General features: G+C 36.8%; 1 protein-coding gene across 1 annotated transcript in view; it reads right to left on the minus strand.

Moving 5' to 3' along the window:
• Positions 1 to 12,252, minus strand: part of LOC101746954 (lachesin) — a 126,211-nt gene extending 113,959 nt beyond the window's left edge. Inside the window, exon 1 of the mRNA XM_038011548.2 lies at positions 12,000 to 12,252. The gene's annotated coding sequence lies outside the window, so the exon portion shown is untranslated. The remainder of the gene's footprint in view (positions 1 to 11,999) is intronic.
• Between the last annotated feature and the right edge of the window lie 7,461 nt (positions 12,253 to 19,713).

The raw sequence follows: 19,713 nt of genomic DNA on the forward strand, positions 1-19,713 counted from the left end.
GGGAGGACGTACGTATTTAATGACGCGTATACGTCGGCGTATTCTTGCACAACGGCGATAAAGTGTTGTGCAGTGGAAGCAGCGCGAATGGCGTCGCCCAAAGCGTTAACGCGCTCAAAGTTGATCGACTGAAAGAAGTCGATCGCTAAAGCGAGATTGTCAAACGCGGTCGGAGGGCAAGTCGCGGGAGAGGGACGAGTTGCGGGGGCGGGACGAATCGCGGAGGAGGGAGTTGTAACCGTGTTCGTGTACGGCAGCGGTTTCGCCCAAGCCGAGACACTGGGCACCGGCGCCGGAACGAACGCTGGCTTAGCCTGCGACACAGAGGGTGCCGAGGCTTTGATGTCTGGGCCGGAAGCTCGGAGGCGGTTTTGGCGGGCGACGCGGCGATTTATTTTCGGGGCTCGGGGGCATCCGCGGTAATTTGCGGGGTGACCCTGTGTACGACACAGGACGCAGCTAGGCGGTTCCGTCGCGGTTTTTTGATCGCGAGTGCAGAGGGCCGTGGCGTGATCTCCTAAACACTTGACGCATCGGGGGAGAATCGATGTCTTGAACCTATTCGCGTTTTCATACCTTGACGGCCATATGACAGCTACCTTCCCTAAAGCTCCAATAACAACTGTACCACCTTTCATCACAATCAGATAAATTATTTGAAAATAAAAACCGCAGTATTATGTTTTTTTTTTATTGTGGTGGACGAGCTGCCCACCTGGTGTTAAGTGCTTACCGGAGCCCATAGACATCTACAACGTACATGCACCACCCCCTTGAGATATAAGTTCTAAGGTCTCAGTATAGTTACAGCGACTACCCCACCCTTCAAACCGAAACGCATTACTGCTTCACGGCAGAAATAGGCGGGGTGGTGGTACCTACCCGTGCGGACTCACAAGAGGTCCTACCACCAGTAAATAATAAATGTAAAATATTGAACTAGACCAAACACAAACAAAATTCGATTCGGATCAACTATTTTATAACGTATACAAAGTATATACTTATTATCTTGTATACAATATACCAGTGTTAGTTTTGTGTAAATACACACGTACACATTATATTTTTGGTGCTTGTAATATTAAGTAACCAACACACGGTAGTTAAATTGGAAGTAACGAAATAGCAGTAGATGTCTGTTAAGGAAACAAAGTGAGAGAACAAAAACAATAATTACTACAACGCTACTACTAATACCAAGCGTATGGAGAGTTTTAAAAATTGCATTTGGCTCTATACCTACTTTGTGTAATGCAATCACAGTGATTCGGTTCTCTTTATCACCCCACTCCATTTTAATATCGCAAAATATTGTATAATGTATTGGCGCCAAAATGAGAAAACTCAATGAGCAATCATATAAAAATGACAGATTCCAAATTCAAATGTAATATTTTGTTTATTTTTAATTGTAACAGTATTTATGGCCAGAGATGAACATTATTTATTTTTAGTGCGTGTAATATTAAGTAACCAACACACGGTAGTTAAATTGGTAGTAACGAAATAGCAGTAGATATCTGTTAAGGAAACAAAGTGAGAGAACAAAAACAACAATTTTAGTTATTGCTGTTTAAAAACCACTCCGCCGTCACGAGTTGGATAACGCGCAAATAAAATTTTATCATCCAACTTGTAAACAGGCTGAGTTTGGAGATTCTAACTTACGAACGTATTATTTGTTTGGATTTATAAAAAAAACGTAATTTATCATTATGTTTAATTTTTTTTTTTTAAATGCCTCAGTTATAATACGAATTAATCAGTACCTCATGTTTCCATATTTCATTAAATTACGAACCCCGATTTTGTTAGAATGCTACCATTGTAGGTACAGCTACACTACCAACGGCACAATGCTTAAAACTAAATTTAAATAAATAATGGGAACAAATTACAAAAAGTCATCGGCTCCAAGCTAAGAGTCCCTAAAATACGAGACCCAAATATACATTCTTATGTGACACCGTTGAAACTAGGCTCCCAGACAAAGAGCAAACAAAGCAAGCGGTTCTTCGCTACAGAAATGTTGGCCCCAAGGGAGAATCGAGCCCATGACCTCAGGCTCAGCAGTAAGGGACATTGTTGCGAACATTCATAAATTCTTAGCTAGTATTACTAGCTAGCTACTACTAGCTAGTAGCAGTAGTAATCACGCAATGAGTTGATAATTTTAGCCTAGTAAACACATCTCGAGCGAGATGAGGACTGCCGACGTGACCTGTAATGATGTCAAGGAGCAAGCGCAGGTCAGGGTCAAGTGTAGATAACTTGTGAGGGCCCTATGTACCAGCGGGGTACCCTAGGACAATAAAAACAATAACAACAACATACACAGCTCAAGCTATCTATCAATCTTGGACTCAAATTTTGTATTATTTTCTATTTCACCCCTCTGCCTATTTCTGTTGTGGTGGAGTCTTGCACTTTGATTTGTACGATCGGGGAACATTTAAATGATATAAATACATTTAAATTAATTTAATATCTTATAAGTGACGGTGAGACTTGAGTGACGGACGACGATTGAAGCGTTCTGGTAACCGTACACCAAGAGGACCATCAGCTTATCCACCAATCTAAGGTAATTAGGAGGAGCTCTCAAGACTTAAATTACATTCTGATCTTAATATACATACAATTCTCTGAGGAAGAAAAATCGAAAATCTCTTTAGAAAAATACTACGTTTTTACGTACAATCTAGCTTAAGTTTTTCATCTCAATTTTCAGATTATCTTAATCTTCATTAATCCTGACAGTCGTGCCATAATGCTTAAAGATATTATTAAAATATTATTTTGGCTTTTGCTCGAGGCAATGACGAAATATGAATGCGGTGTTGACACGGGGAATGTTATTGCAACTTACTAACCGAATCTATGTGAGTAAAATAAAGTTTATGAGATCTTAATAAAGTCTAAAGTAACTACACTGAGACCTTAGAACTTATATCTCAAGGTGGGTGGCGCATTTGCGTTGTAAATGTCTATGGGCTCCAGTAACCACTTAGCACCAGGCTGGCTGTGAGCTTGTCCACCCAATTAAGCAATAAAAGTCTGTTTTCGATTAATGAGCGATTTTTTATTTGTAAAACTAAAAGTAGTTACTAGTTAGTAGTACTAATTTTTTGAAACCACTAGTGGAAGCCACAGCGTCATAAGTCTTAGTTGATTTTGCATAACGGTTGTTCCAGTATTCAAATTTAGACACAAAAGCAAGGTTTTCAACAGTACAAATAAAGGAAAAATAATAAATTAATATCATTGATCATATATTATTTTTCTACAAACATACGTTTTCCAGAAAGAATATACAGGAGATTAACAGTTACTTAAAAACGTCAAAGAGACAATGCCTTGGAATGATACGGTGCTCGTCGCCTAAGAGGACGGGCAGACTCGTGCTCCTAGGTAGGCAGGGACACCCGGTCTAACGTGTACCCCCCATTGTGTTGCTGAAAAAAGTAGCTGGAATGAATTTGGCGGTTCACACTGTCTGGTGCGTAGTCGGTGTCTGCGTTGGGTCCGATGGCAGGGCAATATGGGTTTCCAAAAAGCTCAGAGTTCAGTACGATCGAGGCGGAGGTATATGGATAACCATCTCTTAAGAGTTCTCTCTCGCCTATATCAAACCTATCTGGTGAGTTCTGGCTCATCGAGGTCGTAACTTGATTTGTTGAGCGACAGGGGGCTTTAGTCGATTTAATTCCTACACGCTAAGCACATTTTATGCATAGGTTGAAGTTTGGGAGATTTCTTCATAACCATAGGCTCGGTAGGCAGCGGCTTGGCTCTGCCCCTGGCATTGCTGAAGTCCATGGGTGACGGTAACCACTCACCATCAGGTGGGCGGGCCGTATGCTCGTCTGCCTACAAGGGCAATAAAAAAATAAAACCATAAAAAGGTGCTCTAAGCGATCATTTATGTTACAGTTTCCACGTTTTTATCTCAAGGTTTTAGTAGAAGTCTACTTGCCTCTAATACGTGAACCTTAATATAGCCCCATCAATCGATACGAATATGTACATCGGTTACTGTAATTATTAGGCCACAAGCCCGTTTGCATTGTTTGTTATTTGTGCCTCCACGAAAACAATGCTTGATCTTAATTACTAATGCTGTATAATAAATATTATTTACTTTCTTATTTTTTGATCAGGTTCCAAATTAGCAAACACGATTTATTACGTAGCTTAGAGATTTTATCAAAAAGTGCAAAGAAAGATGTTTTTTTAGTGTCATAGCGTACTCTTTCCCTCTCAGCGCCATACCACTGCCCGGGGGTCGGAAGAGGATGTTTGTCTAGCTCAGGTCTCTGTGAGGAGGTATTCTCTTCTCAGTGATTATTACAGGGCGCCCTCAGGCCTTCAAAGCTGCGCCGCATACTACCGTCACTCTAGTTAGCTAGAACCACATGGATGGAACGACATAGACGTACTGTGGAAGAGCAACCCGGTCTGCGGTACATCGCATTTCAACCAGACGGACTGGTTCAACTTAGTAGGGTGTACCGGAACACCAGCGGCACCGCTCGGACGGTCTGACGGACCGCTGTACCATGAAAACCGCCATCGTTGGTTATCGACGATCGCCTCGACAGTCTGGTGTCCTAAGGTAGAGCGGCACAAGTCTCGTTGTTACGAGAACTCCCCTCCCTTGGTGGGTTCTGACCCCGGCTGGAGATCACACATCAGGTGAGAGAGTGTAAGAGGAATCGTTCTGTGGGTCGGGACCTAACAACATCGTTGGACCTGCAGTCTGTCCACAACATCTGCAGGCGTGGGTCTTCACGATCTGCACACCCCGCGCGCTCCCTATACGTGGAACCTAGCAAGAAGATCGAGACGCACTGCCTGAAAAAAAAAACAACGTGCTGCCATATGAGTACAACAACACGTTTGGTGGAACTCAATATTCTTTAAGCTCATTTAAAAACAAAACATTACCTTAAAATAAGCTACCAACAATGACTGCAATTCGTAGTCGTGGATTATATCTTCGTTTCTTAGAATAATACCCATAGGAAGCATAGCTTCATAATAAATGAATTAAATCTAATCTCTTGTCGTAGCTGTCTACGTGCTACGCTGCGGTCTCGACAGCTACGTGGGGCTCTACGGTTGTTGTCGTATTTATGTTTCCCTTCCTATTTTAATCTCAAAGTAGTTGAAATATACTTCATAATACACTTGTTTGAAATAAGTTTAAATGTGTCTAAAATTTATTTATAAAAATAGGAACTGACCTACATACTTCTATGTTGATTTAAGTCCAATTAAATATGAAAAGAAAATTGTAGTCATTGAAACATTTAAAGTAAAGTTCATACTTATTTTATTATTTATTTCGATTAAAAATAAATGAGAATTAAGTCTAAATATGGATCTAGGAGTCTAAAAGATTACGCAGATACAAATTTGTTTCTTGAAGGAGCTCATGGCCTATTTGATGTTAAGTGGTTACTGTGTGAATGCCGCCTTGAAACATATGAGTTTGTTGTCTCGATGATATACCTATAATATAATTATTATAATGGTGTGGTTAAATAGCCTGCGCGGCATTTCTCTAGTGCGCTTACGATAATATGACTTAAAATCATTTACTGATCGTAATAAATACTAAAGTTTGGTACGGTGAGTGACGCGCCGAAAGAATGAAAACGTAGAAAGAATAATTTTTATATATAGACTTATAATTAAGCTGAAAGATTCTGGATATAAATCTTTATCAGATTAAGGTAAATTATTATTAGTATTAATACCTTAAGACAAGACAAGGAAATTGAGAAAGCACTCATCTATTTTACTCTTTCATATCACATCTAAGTGGTGTGAGCTTAATATTGAATAGATCAATTTTACGTTGGAATTGGTTAGTAATCTCTATAAATAAAAATGAATTGCTGTTCGTTAGTCTCGCTAAAACTCGAGAACGGCTGAACCGATTTGGCTAATTTGGTCTTGAATTATTTGTGGAAGTCCAGAGGAGGTTTAAAAGGTAGATAAATATGAAAATGCTCGGAATTAAATAAAAATAACAATTTTGTTTTTCCTTTGATGTGTCCCCCTCAGACCGATTCCTTTTGTTTGTTTTAAGTTTATTTTATACAAAAGTTTAGGTCTTTTATTTATCGATTGAGGCACTACGAAGTCTGCCGGGTCAGCTAGTAAACGAATAAATAATTGCTTTTTTTTATTGCTTAGATGGTTGGAAGAGCTCACAGCCCACCTGGTGTTAAGTGGTTACTGAAGCCCATAGACATCTCCAACGTAAATGCGCCACCCACCTTGAAACACAGTATTCTTATACAGTAATAAGAAAATATACTGGTTAATAATAAATAAATACGAAATGTATCCTTGCAATTAACGTTTCATAATTTCAAATGAAATAGACAAAACTTAATTTCGTCATCACAGAGATTAGTAAATCTGTGTCACACAAACGCATTTTGTAGAACTTTCATTACAAAATGGTAAAAAAAATATTGAAAGACATCAGTATTTTTCTTTAGTAGATAATTTATTTTATTTCCCAAAAGACCCTCGAAATGGGCAGCGTCGATAATATGAATGTCAGTGGAACGCGAATCCGACGGGATCCCGGGAGTGTTTGATCGTTAACAAAGAGTAACAGGCAAATTAATGCACAGCCAGCCGATACCAGTCACAGAGGGAATTTAACGCGAAGTCACAGAGTCGGACCTAATTTAAAATCAATGATGTTACTCAACGGCTAACAAAATAGCTGACTCATTTCCAATAACAAATCCATTTCATTTTATCTGTAAATTTTTTAAATTTATTTTCATTCTTGTTATATATAAGTATATTCTTATTATTGCTAAGATGAGTGGACAAGCCCACGGCCCACTTAGTGTTAAGTGGTATATGGTATATAATGGATATGAATTATAAGGTCTCAGTTTTTAGAGTACCACGGTTGCCGTTCAAACCGAAACGCATTACTGCTTCACGGCAGAAATAGGCATGCTGGTTGTATCTACTCGTTCAAACTCACAAGACGCCCTACAACCGCTGTTAAAAGCTTTCGTATCTCCGAGAAACTATATCTGACCATGAAATTAATATTATCACGTTAGAAAAATTAGGAAGAGTATTTGATTTTTAAAAATCCAAATTTCGTTATTAGTATTTCAATTTTTGTCGAATTGTGTTAAGACTTAGATTTATAATGGCTTTAAACCAGAAAGAACCCAATATGTGTTTCAGTTAAATCGACAGAAAAGTCACTGTAGGGTCGAAACTTTTCTCTAATATTTTTCAAGGTGTTAGGAAATTCACGTTTATATGAACAGGCACGCCGTGAAACTACCCATTTACGCCAATCAAAATGAAAAAGACCGTATTTCAATGAAATTAAAATATATAATTGATCGTTTTCATTGTGAGGTGTTTAATTGTGATGTGGCTAATTACAAGTTGATGTTCGGAGAGCCCAGCTATCGCTGCGAATGAAAAGTGAAATCTCACAAACATAAAATACCATTGAAAAAAATCATAAGTAATACGTGTTCATACATAAATTCCAAATCACAAAGGCACATCTAATGCAGTAAAGATTGGTTCGAGAGACGATGAAAGGGAATAAAATCGTCCCATTTTTCATTGAAACCGCTTAACTTGACATTATAGGCGTGGTTTGAAATCAAATTCTCTTTTATGAACAAAATTAATATATTACATTTAAAATAAGTTGTTATACGCTTAAAGCATCGATTTACTATGATGTATTCAATGGTTAACTTAGACGTTTAGATTTACGATTAGATAATCTTGCGTTATAACATTTTACCGGTTTTTAATTCAATCGATATGGGTACATGATTTTGACCACTTCATCATCATCATCATCATCAGCCTGCGGCAGTCCACTGCTGGACATAGGCCTCCCCCAAAGCTCGCCACTGAACCCGATCTTCGGTTCTACGCATCCAGTTACTGCCAGCTGCCTTGCGCAGGTCGTCGCTCCATCTAGCAGGAGGGCGTCCTACACTACGTATCCCTGGCTACGGTAGCAGTCATGGTAACGGTAAGGCAGGGGGTGCGAAGAATCCCCGGGCTACGGACAGCTACCACCAAATGACCCTGGCGACTCTCAATTGACCACTTCGATCCACTATATTCTAATAATCCCTTTGTAGCAGCATAATTCTATTCTATTTCTGCCGTGAAGCAGTAATGCGTTTCGGTTTGAAGGGTGGGACAGCCGTTGTGACTATACTGAGACCTTAGAACTATATCTCAAGGGGTGTGGCGCATTTACGTTGTAGATGTCTATGGGCTCCAGTAACCACTTAACATTAGGTGGGCTGTGAGCTCGCCCACACATCTAAGCAATAAAAAAAAAAAAACACCTTTGGACTTCAAACCTACCACTAATTCCTTTGTAAAGTTTTTACGGCTTAGTTGACATTAACAAAGTTTGTAGTACAACGGCAGTCCCATCCATCAAACCGAAACGCATAACTGCTTTACGGTACAAATAGGCAGGGTGGTAGTACCTACCCGGGCAATCACATAAGATGTCCTGCCGTCAGTAATTACGCAACATATCATTTGTGCGGATTTGATTATTATCACACGATCTTATTTATTAATATTGAAAGCTATTTCTGAACATATGTACGTATTTTTTTAAAATAATTGGTACCTGTCTGCGGAATTCGATTATAGTCATAGTCACAACACATCGGTACGAATGCACCGGGTGTCTTAATCCTTTAAGCTGCGGCGACTTCAAAAGTATTTTATACAATTTAAGCTATATGGGATACTTAACAAATCTTTTTTTGTTTTTATTGCCCTTGTAAGCAGACGAGCATACGGCCAGCCTGATAGTGAGTCTAAATGACTCCGAAACTGGACATAGCTCGAAGCGTCGATCCCAAGTATCTCAATACTCGTGGAAGGTTGCGGGGATACCCTTTGGAATTGCGGCACTATTTGCATATATTATATGTTTGCAGTGAATGCGCAAATAGTAAATAAATACTTAATCAATGATTAATATATAAATAACAGATAAATAAATAAATGCTACAGGGCCGAGTCCACCTGCGTTATTTTTGCTATAATTTAAATATCAAATTGAGTGTACGATAACCTACATAATATATTGATACTTCAAACTGGTGTCTCAAGACGTCATTAATGTTATAATGTCTGTAAGCTCCGGTAACTACAAATCACCCTGAGTTCGCTCGGCCTACACATTCTAGACGTAGTGTGGGACGCCCCCTGGCCCCTGAAGAAGTGGGTGAGGAGCGCCGAAGACTGGGCTCAATTGTGTGGATTGGGAGAGGCCTATGTCCAGCAGTGGACGACTGTGGGCTGATGATGATGATGATGACACATTCTAGGCGCCCACAGAAATTGATATACTATAAAAAAAAAGCCTTGATCACACGCTTTTATTTAATTTCGTCGTGGCCTAAAGGATATAAATATATATAAACGTTCGGTGCATTTGTATCTTGCGATGCACTGGTGTTCGAATCCCGCTGGCGGGTACCAATTTTTGTAATGGAATAAGTAGTTAACAAATGTTAACGACTGACTTCCACGGTGAATGAATAACATCGTGTAATAAAAATCAAACTCGCAAAATTATAATTTGTGTAATTACTGGTGGTAGAACCTCTTGTGAGTCCGCTAGGTACCACCACCCTGCCTATTTCTGCCGTGAAGGAGTAATGCGTTTCGGTTTAAAGGGTGGGGCAGCCGTTGTAACTATACTTGAGACCTTAGAACTTATATCTCAAGGTGGGTGGCACATTTACGTCGTAGATGTCTATGGGCTTCAGTAACCACTTAACACTAGGTGGGCTGTGAGCTCGTCCACCCATCTAAGCAATAAAAAAAACTTGGTATGTATTGTTTTCATTAACTGCAAAACGTCGTAACGATCAAGACGAGTTACACTTAGATGACAATGCCATAATTTTTTAATTTCCCTCTAACATCCTTATTGGTGGTATCAACAGTACAAAAATAAATTAAAAATTAAATGACAGTTTGATGCACTATTTAAGCGTTTATATTATTATTTATTAGTATTTATTATTGTTATTAGTCTAGATGTACCAATGTGCTCAGGAGCCATCTACTGTTGAGTGATTATGAGACTTTATTGACAGCATAAGTGCACCATCTTGTTTGAGATATGTGGTTGTAATCCCATTTGAAATATAATATATTATACTAACGCGTTGTATCAGACATATTATGTAGATAGAAATCTTTCAAAGTGGGCACAAAATCGTCCTGTTACCAAGAAAAGTTACATATGTACACGTGTCTCAACAAAATCATCCACGCTTCTCTTGAATACGCAAAATATATAAAATACTATGTATGGTGGTGCTTTTTTTTACTTTATTTGTGTATTATGGAATCATGGTCACGAAACGTCACACTTAGCAGCATGTTAGCAATAATAGGTACATTGTTGTTCATACAATTATATATATAATAATATAAAATATATACATGACTTTTTAAGCCAAGGCGATGATTTCGTAGCGCTCACTTGTCTACGTACGCAAGTTAATATAAAAAAAATACAAGCACTTACCTCTGAAACTAAGACCACTTCCTTTTGACTTTATCACGGTCCGTAAAAAAGAAAACGTATTCTTTGATCGAATTTTTTTTTAATTGCTTAGATGGGTGGACGAACTCACAGCTCACCTGGTGTTAAGCGGTTACTGGAGCCCATAGACATCTACAACGTAAATGCGCCACCCACCTTGAGATATAAGTTCTAAGGTCTCAGTATAGTTACAAAACGCTGAGCTCAAAATTTTAGAGTCTCGAGATCGTTTTGTATGCTAAGAGCAAATTGAATTTCAAACCGAGGAGCTGAAGTTGAAACGTTCAAAACAAAAGACGGATAGATCGTGACCTGATTAGCAGATTAAATTATATTAACAATTATGATCACGTTCTAAAAGAGCCGGACTTAATTCGATTCTCATATCAGACTAAACTTTATGTAACGTTATCAACACGAGCGAACTTACATACCTTATTTTCAGTTAACAAAAAACTAAAACTTCAGATTTGTCTTGATTTTTTTTAATTTAACTTATAGTAGTTTTGAAGAACATTATGCCTTCATCGAAACATAATGACAAACATTTTTTTTAAAACAGCGAATTTTAAGTTTAAATTTATTATTAGGTATATGTATTGGGTAAAATTTCATTGTAATAAATCAAGTACCATTTAATTTTTTTGAAACTGTGTTAAAAAAATTCTTAGAAAAATATTAATCAATAATTAAATTTTCTTCTGTAATTAAAGATAGTTTCACTAATAACATCTAATTTACTTTTCTTCACGTCTTGGATGTTTTTTTTTTGTATCCATAACACAAGAGAAAATTTAAAAGTCGAATTTTGAACGTAAGAGAAAATTAATCACATTTGTGTTGAAAGAAAAAGCCCTTGATGAATTAAATGTTTCCGGTCTTGTTGACGCAGTTATTGTGAAGTCCAAAGAAACAAAAGAGTTTTAATTACGTCAAAGTAACATTTAAAAGGTGGAAAGAATAAAGCCAGGTTGAGAAAAAAAAAGCTAAATTATGTAACTGTAATTTTTTTCCAGTTCATACTGAATACTTTAAAATGTTCGGAATAATAAAAATGAGATATAATAAAAATTGTTTAAGTTGACAACTCACAAAAATCGAAAGACAACGAGTATAAGTTTATATACAATTTCCGGATTATTTGATTGTACATATAAATGTTTGTGTATGTATATAGGAGGAGATGAATAGTTTCATTGAATTCTATTATCAAATGAGTAAATCATATTAAAAAAAATGAATCAAAAAATCTTTTTCGTGCAGTGTCAAAGTTCTTAACCTTTGCAGAATCCAGTTACATACATTATTGTTTTAAGCTCATATCCCGTTTTGATACCTAAATTTATTAGAATCATAATAATACAGTGATAACTTTACTTACTTCCACACGCGATCGAAGATAATATTGATAGAGACACAGCACAATCATAAGTCTAGAAAAACATTAAAATGGCAACTACGTAAACTTAATTCAGTGTCACCCAAACATAGCGTTTCATGATACATAACAGTTAAATTGAAAATTACAGTTTGAGCGCACGTGGACGATACGAGCGCGGGAAGTCGGAGAATTTAGCGCCAAAACTGACGTCTTCCGAGAGTACCATCCCCCGCCGTGCTCCACAATATACTGACAACTGTCACCGAACACCCGGCCGGCGTTTTGCTCGCTTTTACTACGAACGCTTTTCCTCTTTTGCCCTATCTTGCTTTAACGAAAATTTATACATAGAGAAGTGTACACACATGGAGAATAAGTCGGCCTGAGACGACGGTATTTCGTGTATTCTTCGTGGATGTGTGCAAAAAGCTCTGTTAGTGCGAGTGGCTCATCATGACGCATCTTCACATTGCTGCACGGATGCGTTGGTGCATACAATAATAAACGCAACATTGGAATAGAACTTTTACTTTTACTATCATAAAGTAACTTTTTGCTTGCCGTGCTAATTTCGTTCATTCAGATACGATGCTAAAGGTGAACTGCGCATGTCCGTTATCAATCTTGTAATCGTGGAACTAAGAAAACTATCGCTGTCCTTATTTTTCTTAAGTTTGAATTTTCTACAGATTCTTATATTAAAAAATAATTTATTTTCTTAGATGGGCAGTGAACACGCAACGTCATTGATCACAATTTCCTAGTCGATTATCACGTGTTGCGTATGATGTAGCATTGCCGGCATTTGTTTATTACTTTGCTTCAGACGAGTGTGTTTTTACGAGTCATAAAGTCGGGCACCTTAATTACTCAACAGCAGAGCGAATTGTAAATAAAATATGAATTTAATTGTAATATAAGCTTACCTGCGTTTGTTTATTTGATGTTAACGCTTTACGAGTAAATTCCTGGCTAGTCGACTGAGTTGATAATTTGCACTCCAAAATTTAACAGTAAAAGATACTGAGTTTACAGTTTTAGTTATTAAGTCACTAGTCCTCATCGCTAAACTTTGTATACGGCTCTGTTTAATTTAAATTTGTTTTGCTTTATTTTTAATTTACTTCTTCTTACAACAAAAGATAAATAAATTATTATAAAAATTAATTTATCACTACTACATGATACATCTAAAGCATTATTGCAATAACAATTTTATTAAAATATAAAAAAAACTTTTTCATATACAATAATATTTTCATTTCGCCCAACGAGAGTACTCAAAGTCGAAGCCGCCCGCAAAACTTTCCGTCTCAAAACTACTTACAAAGAAACGGTCCTCGAAGAAAAAATAATTCTCTTAGAAAGGGACGATATTAACCGAGAGATAAGAATGTAAGTGTATGAGTGAAGTACTCTTTCCGAGCGAACGGCGTTTATACAAAGCTATGAATAACAATTTAGCAAAGAGCCCAGAAGCACAAACACTTGAGCGGGGAAGTTTGTTTCGAAGTGCCCAAACTCACGAACAATGCCCGGACTCGGAGTCGAGAAAACCGGAATAAAACCTGACACTCTTCAAAATGTTACTACTATAATTGGAGTTTTATTTATATCTCGTTGCGCAAAGATACATTTGTTCATATTATTCGTGCTTACTTGTATTAGGAGGTATGATAATGCGGGTATATAGCGTCATCATGCCCTTTTCTGTAGCAAAGTTATATGCGTTCAGGTTTCAGTCGTTATACAGTTCAATTGAGACTACGATCTCAAAGTGTGTGATGGTATTCACGTTATCATGTTTATGGAGTCCTGTGATCGATTTAACGTCGAATAGCGAATCTATTGTGACGATAACAACAATAAATAGGTTATGTAAAATAAAATATTAGTTCAGTCGTCATGTTAGATATATGATATATATATATATATCATAGATTTTAACGTCCGTCTGGTGTAGTGGTAAGTGACATGGTCACTACACTAGGGGGTCGCGGGTTCGAATCCCGCCAAGGGAAGATATTTGTATGATAAATATAAATGTCTTTTCCAGTGTTATGGATGTATATTAAATATATGTATGTGTATAATAAAAATCTTACATTTATTTCCGATATCTGGTACCTGTAACACAAGTTCTTTACGAACTTATCACGGGAACAGTTAACGTGGCGTGATTGTTAGTAAAATATTTATATTAATTTTATCTCCAAAAGCTCCAAAATAAATATACGCGTTAACTGTTAAGCTAGCGACTTAGATTGTTAAAGGCAACTGCGGTTCACTGTAACGGAACTATTGGCAAGGAGTGTGTATATTCCGGTTTTTTTTTAACCGTCTTCGTTTGAACGGATGTTTCATCTCGCTGTACTGAATTTGAATTTTTATTTGCTTAGATGGATATTAATGATATCGGTCTAAGCTACTATCGGTTCTATAGTGTGGATGCTATTACATACTTTAGGATATCAAGTTAATCTCAATTGTTGAGAAATAGCATGTTTTTATTAATTATGTTAATTTAAATATGTTTCAAAAAAGCACTCCTAACACTACAGCAGCAGACAACGTTTGTTAAATTGATTGCCTTCTCAAAAATGCTAAATGTTTTTGTAAAAGATGTGAGTACCTTTTTTTAAAAAGGCATTTGCATTTTCGGGCTTCCTTAGCCCTTTTCGTATTTTCTCTCATAAGGATCCAACGATAGAGTGGAAAGTGGCGGTTAGCTTGTTTAGCGGGTTCGTCTTTCTTCCACACAATGCCCCACGGCCATGTAGGGTGAAGTTTCGGCATCAAATATCCCGCCACAAAAATTCACTACCTAAATTACGTTGTTGGGTAGTTTTCGTGTAAATAACGTTCACACTACTGACCTTCGGAAATTATATGAATATGGCTAAACATTCTAATGGAAATGTGTGGTTCCATTTTTATTACTTAATTTATTATTTATTTATTTATTATGAATTAAACGAATTCTTACACTGTAACGGGTTGTATTGGGTTCGACTGTTATAAGAATAATAATAATATAAATCATTTATTTCAGACTATATTTTAGCCCATATATAAAAATACAATTTAGAAATACATAATACCTAATATATTTATGCCGTCACATATAGACGATTCCATGTTAAGAAGAATGGACAATCTATCTCCATTCTGTTCGCAATGAATTGCAGGTAACCGTTGGAGCCGCCACGCACCCGCCGCATCAGGGATACTGTCCGTTTCCTAAGTATTGCGGAAAAACCGTCAACACCGGCGTCTGTAAGCATCCCCGACGCGCTACAGAAACGCGGCACCCCCATCAGTGCCCTGAACCCATTGTTATATTGGACGCGCAAGGCACTGCAAGCCAGTTGCGTATACTTAACCCATAGGCTGCAGGTGTAAAAGACTGTACGCCTTAAATAATGTGAATGCCTTAAATAATGTTATAGGTCAGTCGTCAGTCCTAGATAAACTCTTCATAATAAAATCCCTGAAGACTTGTCGAAATTATGCTTTTCCGTTTCGTAGCTCCGGGTTCAACAGTCAAGCATTTTGTCGGTTCAACCGCTTTTATAGATGTCACTTTGTCACACTCGCTGGCTCAGCCGCAGATAACGAGTTCACACGAAGATTCAAGTAATATTCTGCTTATTGTCATGAACATACGTATTACTACCTATTAAGTATATTCAAGTCCGAGGTTCGTAGATGGAGACTGCTTTGATTATAATAAATAAATATTTAATAAAATAAAATAAAAAGGCTTCTATTTCACCCATAAAAAAAACTATTACATACTATTACATAACTTTTTTTTTGTTTTTGTTTATTATTATTTTATTAATATTTATTTAACTAACTTTGTCTTTGAGTAGATTTGTTTTTAGTTAAGATTAGCGTGAACTTCTCTGTTTGAGGGTAAAGGCCTTCTCCAAAGATGCCCAATAGTCTCTATCTGTGGCCTTTTCCATCCACAGTTTACCAGCCGTCCCTTCGATGTCGTCAGCCCATCTGCTTCTAGGTCTTCCTCTTTTTCAATTTCCCACGATTATTTATTTATACACTTACGTAATTCACAAATTCAAAATTGTCCTAATCTATTCCATGCCTCAGTTTCTAAATTTAAATCTATATAATATTAATTAATGTGCTAAACTGTTAGTGAATTTTCAAACAGAGCGTAAACGTTAGCTTAAAGTTTGATCAAACAACAATAGAATTAATTTAATTAAGCTGATCAAATTGAATCTCGTGTTCCAGGTTACGTAAATAAAACTTTTGATGTCTATTCAAATAGATTTCTAAACGGTAACTATTGAATTTGTCTGTTTTTACTACACATCATTTTATTTTCAGAAACAACAATTTCAGCTCTTCTATTGAATCCAGACTGTATAAATTTATTCTATTCTCCCATTTTATCTTTTTTCATGTAAAATAATTCAGATATATAATGTTATTATACTTTTTTATTTTATTTAAGCTAAGATAGGCAGACAATCAATATAGCAAATGTCTTTAAATATTGAACAAGTGATTAGTTTATTGCTATTGGTGGTAGGCGGGAGAGAGTGATGCCTACTTTTGTGGACCTTTAACATTCCCCAGAAGATATAAATAAGACTTGTAACATATCAAGAAAGGGACTCAAAAATACCTGGTCCAAAAATTTTTGTTGGTACAAAATTTTTGAAATCTCTCATATATCCAATTGATGCATTTAAATTTGTTGTAATTAAACATTTGTTGAACAGTTTTTTTAATGAGTTTTCTATATATCTAAGTCATTTACTAAGATTTTATAACATATTTTGTTTCTTCTAGAAGGTTCAAAACTTAACATCACCCGGATAAACTTCGTCGGGGCATTAACACAATAAACAAATTCCCGAATATATACGGAGAAGTTGTAAGGGTTAGAAAAACGTGGCCCTTATATTTATTGTCATCATAAAGCAAGACGCTGTAGGCGCTATGTCAGCGAGAAACTTATAAAAGTCCCTCCACCAAAGAAAGAGTTATGAAAACGACAACTTTCGGGGTCCAAACAAAAAATACTGGGTACACAGTTTCCTCAACTTCGGCCCTCAACAGGATTTTATAAATATTAAAATCTAAGCGAGACACTTTGAAAGCGGAAACTCATTTTTTTTCTTTTCTTTTTATGAGGTATTCATGAGTTTCTGCGATGCTATAATCTTGTCTTTTCTCTTGCAATTCCTAAAATTGACGGTAATTTTTTAGATTAATAATTTATGTTGTTCATTGAATTTGTAAACATTTGTTTTACTGTTCTTAAGATATTTATGAAGATTTAACTAATCTACATAAAACTTTGTTTATTATAAAAAAAAAGAACATAATATTCTTAACCTAAAAGTACATGTCGACGCTTGAAAGGCAAACGTGACTAAGCGACAATAACTGCTTTGTACATAAATGATAGGCAATAACCATATTCGATGCGCAAAAAAAATATATTTCTAGGTCTATTAAAATCATTTCAATCCTACAGCTACTAGCTAGATTCTACTACAGCTAGATTCGTTAAAATAAATTTTGTTTTCAGGTATTTCAACTTTAAATTAGTCTACTGTAAAGTTCACGCATTGTCGCTTAGTCACGTTTGCCTTTGCCTTTGCAGCATTGCCACGCTGTAAGGCAATGGATAATCTCTGAACCAGGTAATTACTAATTAAATTCGATCTTCTTAGAGTTATTCTCCACCAGTAGAGGGTGGGGGTCAACAGTAATGGAAACTTGTACTTAGCGCGAAGCATTTCTTTTACTATTCTGTTCTTTTACTGTTTTCGTTCACTACATTCAGGACCTTTGACAAGTCAGGTCAAGACTTTGACCATTGATTTTCACACCTTCCTTGAGTCTTTCGAGTCTGTTATTACAGCCTCGGAGTAAATATTGATAAGCATTAAAATGCATCCTTGTGGAAAATGGCTGTGTAGGTTAATTTCGTTTCTGTTTCTTAGAATCCCAATCGTACGTATCGTTTCGCTTTTTGATTATTTTCTTTTAAATCTTTTAGTTTAGTTTACATGGCCTGTCCGACCAAGGTTAGTGGTGGGCGTGGACACATGTCTACGGTGCGGCGTCGGCTACCGTATAACGGCGCGGCGTCGTGCTGCGGCACGGTGCCGCACCGCACCGGCACATGGCAGTAACCATCGTTTCCAATACAGTTTCTGTATTAACATTGATCGCGAAAAACGTATTATTCTTCTCCTTTTGCTAATACGACGAATAAAGAAAAAACAGAATCAAAGACAATGTTGGGTGAATCCATACCTTTCTACATATAATGAACCATGATGGAGGTTATTTTAAGAGGAAATATCAAACGCTGAAAATATGTGGTATTGACAAATTTTACGAATATTTTGTGGAGTAGGAGCAGTACGCAGTGGGTCAGTGCGGTGCACCGTATAAGGCGCCGCGCCCTCTCAACGGTAGTGGCGCCGTGCCGTTACACGGTAGCCGGCGCCGCACCGTAGACATATGTCGACGCCGCGGTCCTTACGCGGCAACGCAAAACCGCCGTCGCACAAAACACGTTTTGTTTGCTCCCCCGGGTCGACTCTCGGTGATTTTAACTCTTCAAGTATCGGTCCCACCATCCTCTTCGAGCTCGTAAATTACAACGGAGAGTTTGACGAGTGTACTAACCCATAGACACAACCCACAAAGTTTCTCACCGGTTCTTTTCAGTTGGTCTAGATTCCGATCTGGTGGCAGATTCTACAAAAAACTGCTTTTGCTAGGGCAAAGTCAGCACTTTCTCAGGTCGAGCCCCATGAGCTCACCTATCAGACAAAGTATAACTGAAATAGCCTCTTAGGCTACCAAATAGGTAGAAAAACGGCCCATTCAATTCTTAGTGGACCATGAACCATGCTACGTTTTTGGTCTGAGAATATTCAACGCAAACAATAGTAACTTACTAAATGTGCACATTCAGAAATAGTAAATACCAGGTGTATTAATTTAATATACGGTTGGCGGAATTCTCATGGTGATGACCATGGACTCTGTTAATCACTTAACATAATGTGGATCGTGTGCTCGTTTATCCATCAATGCAATAAAAAATAATGATTCTTTCTTCGATCAATAATAGTACTAGATTAAGGATCAGGAACAAAAATAAGACGCTCCAGTGGCCACGTTTGCAGACACGAAAACATCTTCATTTCTTAGAAAAAAGTTTAATAATGTTAACGACTTCCGTTTATTATAAACCTTAATACTTAAACATAAAGTTTAATTACCATTGCCAAATATATGTATTTAGGTCCTTTCGTCAGAAAAAGAATATTATGGAATAAATTTAAAATGTCACTTGAACATAAAAAGTCATCAGTACAAAAATATTTATTCTAAAATGATACTTAAAGCTTAATTTTTAAGGTTAAAAATATTTGTTTAAAATTTCGTGCTTATTGTATTGTGGAACTAGATGTAGTTCTTGGTATTACATTTCAATGCTCAGAACACAGTAAGTATTGAAAGACATAGAGTTGCAGAATATACATATTTGTTTTAGGTTTGTTTTGTATGGTCGCAACTATTTTTGACCGATTCAAAAAAGTAGTAGATAATATTTTACATTACCGCTATTACAACAAATAGTTAAAAAATAAAATTGAATAAAGTAAAAAAAATATGAAAGGAAACACGAAACATGTTTTCCACGTATTCT

This window comes from Bombyx mori, chromosome 6, assembly GCF_030269925.1.
Source record: "Bombyx mori chromosome 6, ASM3026992v2".
Lineage (NCBI taxonomy): Eukaryota > Metazoa > Arthropoda > Insecta > Lepidoptera > Bombycidae > Bombyx > Bombyx mori.